Source organism: Phasianus colchicus, chromosome 6 (genome assembly GCF_987193195.1).
Source record: "Phasianus colchicus chromosome 6, bPhaCol1.hap1.1, whole genome shotgun sequence".
In the NCBI taxonomy this organism is placed as follows: Eukaryota; Metazoa; Chordata; class Aves; order Galliformes; family Phasianidae; genus Phasianus; species Phasianus colchicus.
The window spans coordinates 38,745,061-38,748,705 of NC_143441.1; the positions used below are offsets into that span (position 1 = coordinate 38,745,061).

A 3,645-nucleotide genomic window follows, 5' to 3' on the forward strand; every position below is an offset into this window, starting at 1 on the left:
AGTCTTGTGAGCAGGATGATTTTTCCCTGGGTATTGATGGGCTTCTGCACACGGGGAGAGGCACTTTGCCTTTGCTCAAGCAGAGGCAAACACCTTCAGAGCTGCTCTTGTGGTGAAGTGTCTGATCACACTTGAGTCCTAAGGTTCTAGTTCAATCCATCACTTATGCCCTTTTATAGTAAGACTTAAATATGCACTTAAATGCCTAAAATGTGAAGAGGAGTCCAAGAGAGAAGTTTCTCTGTAGGCTTCTACTATCTGCAAGAAGAAATCCCTCTAAAAAATAAAATAAAATAAAATACATTAAAATACACAAATAGAAGGGTCTATATACTTCTTGCTGAGACTGCTTCCAGAAGGAAATGAAGCTCACATGGTTTCACTCTGCCAGACTCCCTTTCATGCAGACACATCTTTGCAGTTTGTCTGGCAATTCAGCCAGGGTGGAGCAGAATAAGGGTCCAAGAGAGGCTCCTCCTTCCTGCTCTGTAGAACCTAGGGGCTGCACAGAGAGGAGAAACCCTGATCAGCATCTCTCCTCCAGGGAAAATACCCCATTATGTGCCCAGCAATTATCCTCTCTGTTTAGAAGGCCTGTTGGCAGATTAGCTCATGCTGTCGCAAGATGATTCTTACCCCAGGTGTTTCTCACAGCTCACAGCTGTGACCAGGTACTCAGAGCTGTGCTACCCTTCACAAAGGCAATGCAGAGGAACCAGAGCTGGCGTTACCTGTGGGTGGGTCTAAGCTCCTGGAGTCATTCCTTACCTCTTGTGTAAATTATCGCCATGATAGTGGCTGCTTTGGGAATGTTCTTGACCTGTCATGATGAGTGCTCTTGGAGGTAGGCAAAAAGACTTGGTAGTGTTGAAAATGATTGGAGAAATGTATTTGCATGGATAAGTAAGAGTGGTTGCAATTGTCGTTGGGCTTACTGCAGGTATTAAGGAGAGGTTCTTGAGGAGATGGGTGTGGTCTGTGGTGTTTCACACAACATATAGAAGAAACATACACTAAAAATGGTCAGCACATTATTTGGCCATGTCTCTGTTTCTCATTTTAAAAGTATAATGGCAAAACAAAAAGATGAAAAGCAATATCTTTCTAGGTATAAAATAGCTTTTGAATACCTGACTTTGCATTTTGATTTCAGCAAACAAAATTCCATTAATCAATTTAACCACTTTCATTGAAAAAAAAAATGTTGACAGAAGGTTTGAAATGAATTACCAAGCCAGTCATGCATGATTAAGAATAATCACACAAGGAAGGAGTCTAAACTCTGTCTTCAGTCATACTCTTGAATTTGTTAAAATACATTAAGTTTATCAGGTACTTTCCTTCTTCACATGCAAGAATAGAAGGAACATTTTCCTTGTCTAAATAGATAAAGCTCCACACACAGTGAGTTTTATTAATTGATGAGGGAAAAAAAAAAAAGGTACTAAAACCTGTCTGTAACTATTATCTTAAACAAGAAGGCCTGAATTATTTGTTGAAGGGTAGAAGAAATATATGCCTAAGAGGAAAATGCGTTGTCTCTAAGGGAAATGTCATGCCTCTGACAGCCCCTGCAAGAATTGTTCCCTCCATTTGTGCCTTGCATCCAACCAAACATACAGTCTGTGGTACCAACCGCCTCAGTGCCAGATCATTGATGTGCAATTACCATGTAGTCAGAGATGAAGCTTTCCAATGGCTGTCTTAACCACAAACAAAAGGAAAAAGTGCAGGTTGCCTCCAGAAATTGCAGTTATGTTTATTCTGTGTTGTCAGTCATCACTGTGCAGATGTTGCAGTAGATCCTGAAATCACATGGGATAACAACACCTGAAAGACAATGATGGTGTCAAAGTGAAAGGAAGGTATTTATAAGGCCCAGTCCTCTTAGTAGGGGCTACTGCCTTCTTTCTGAAATTCACCCAGTAGCCTACCATGAACAGACATAGTTTTACTCTCATAGTTAGTGTGGCTCACTGATATTAGCAGCAGTGTACAGTACTGCTCTACAAAAGAAGTTTCAGAAACAGTACATTAGTGTCTCAGTGACATTCAGATGAGCTGTGACCTCTTTAAGCCTCTATGGTATGAAGGCTCATTATGCACACTCCATAGCTGCAGAACAGAATATTCTCCTCTTCCATTCATTTGTTGTGACTCTATTATGTTCTTTTGAATAGCTTCATACAGAGAAGAGCTCAGCTAAAGTGCTTTTCTTTTAGCCACCTCCTGAAGACCCGACCACAGCTGCAGATGCAGGACAGAAGAAACCTAAGAAACTTTTATCTCATTATTACTGTAATCTGAATGCTGCCTCCAGATAATAATTCTCTCTCTAATATCTTTTTAACTCACATTTTAAGTCGTGCTCTAAGCCTACTTGTAAATTTAAAAGAAGACTTTTGAAAAGGGTAACAGATCTTTGATTACACTCTGAGATGCCAATAGGCTGCACAGAAAGATGTCTTCAGGCTGCACCTGAAGACAAGATGCCCAGGGCTTTTATTGCATACCTTTGTATTGCTTTAGGAATCTGCACTTGCTTGAATTCATTCAGATGGTACAAACAAGGACTTTGAAATAGATCTTGGCTCCTAGGGTTATGAGGGTTAGCCTCATATTCCTGGGTCTTCACCACCTTCACGTGGGTTCCAGAACCAAAATTAGAAGCACAAAACACAGAGGGCAGAGTTCCAGCCCAATGAGAGTCATTTGGTCAAGTCTTGTTCGACACTGCACTCTTTTTTTTGTCTCAGTATAGTTGTCCAGAGTCTTATCATGCTGTAAAGCATTTCCCTCCTAGAATCCAGCACAAGAATGTTTCATGTTGGAGATGTCACTAAATGTGCTGTTTGTAGCCTATTACAATCATATTGATAACACAGCCAAGGATTAAAGGCATGCTTCACCCTTGCCAAGACCCTATGCATCACCTTAGGACACAGCAAACCTAGTCTCAACCACCGCTATAGCCAGAGAAGACTCAATATTATTATTTCTTTTTTTCTAGAAAGCGGAACCCTGGGGCTGGTGCTGAAGAGCTGGCCCAGGAACTGGCCAACCCACTTGGAGTGTATGTGTCCTTGTGTCTCCTCTCAGCTGCTGTTAGCAGCTCCAGAGCCCTAAGAGAAAGGTGATGTGGCAAGAACAGAAAAAATGAGGGCTCCTTTTTCAAAATCCAGTTTGATCTTCAGAGATATCAGTGAGAAAAAAATAACAGCATCTTCCAATTTGTTTACTAAATGAATGTTATATAGATACCGTTGTGCAGTGCCAGCTTTTTGACTTGAGTTGGTCTTCAATGAATAAGGAGAATCCTCAGAGGTCCAACCAGAGGACCTGTGCTTTGATAATCTGCTCTGCTGTGCTCCCCCGTCTCCCCTTCCCTCTGTAATCAGACCATCAGTCACTACAAAGGATCAAAATTGCCATGTTTAAATACTACTCTCCTTGTGAGAAACTAACATATGATCAAAGCTTAACAGCATGAAATGCATTTCTTGTTTTTGCAGTAAACCTTCACGTCCCTTGTTGTCGATCCAAGTTCATGGAGGTTTATTTTCAAAGCAAATCTCTTGTTTTTGTTCCACCAGAGAGCTGTTACAAAGCCAACTATTGTTACTGTAGAATATAACGATATTTTTT

The 3,645-nt window shown here is 40.9% G+C and overlaps 1 long non-coding RNA gene across 1 annotated transcript; it reads right to left on the reverse strand.

Moving 5' to 3' along the window:
• Window positions 1-384: 384 nt before the first annotated feature.
• On the reverse strand, window positions 385-2,937 carry LOC149917553 (uncharacterized). The gene is made up of 3 exons (XR_016467534.1): window positions 2,514-2,937; window positions 1,670-1,830; window positions 385-502 (listed from the first exon to the last, which is right to left on the reverse strand). It is a non-coding gene; the product is annotated as an uncharacterized LOC149917553 (long non-coding RNA).
• Window positions 2,938-3,645: the final 708 nt, after the last annotated feature.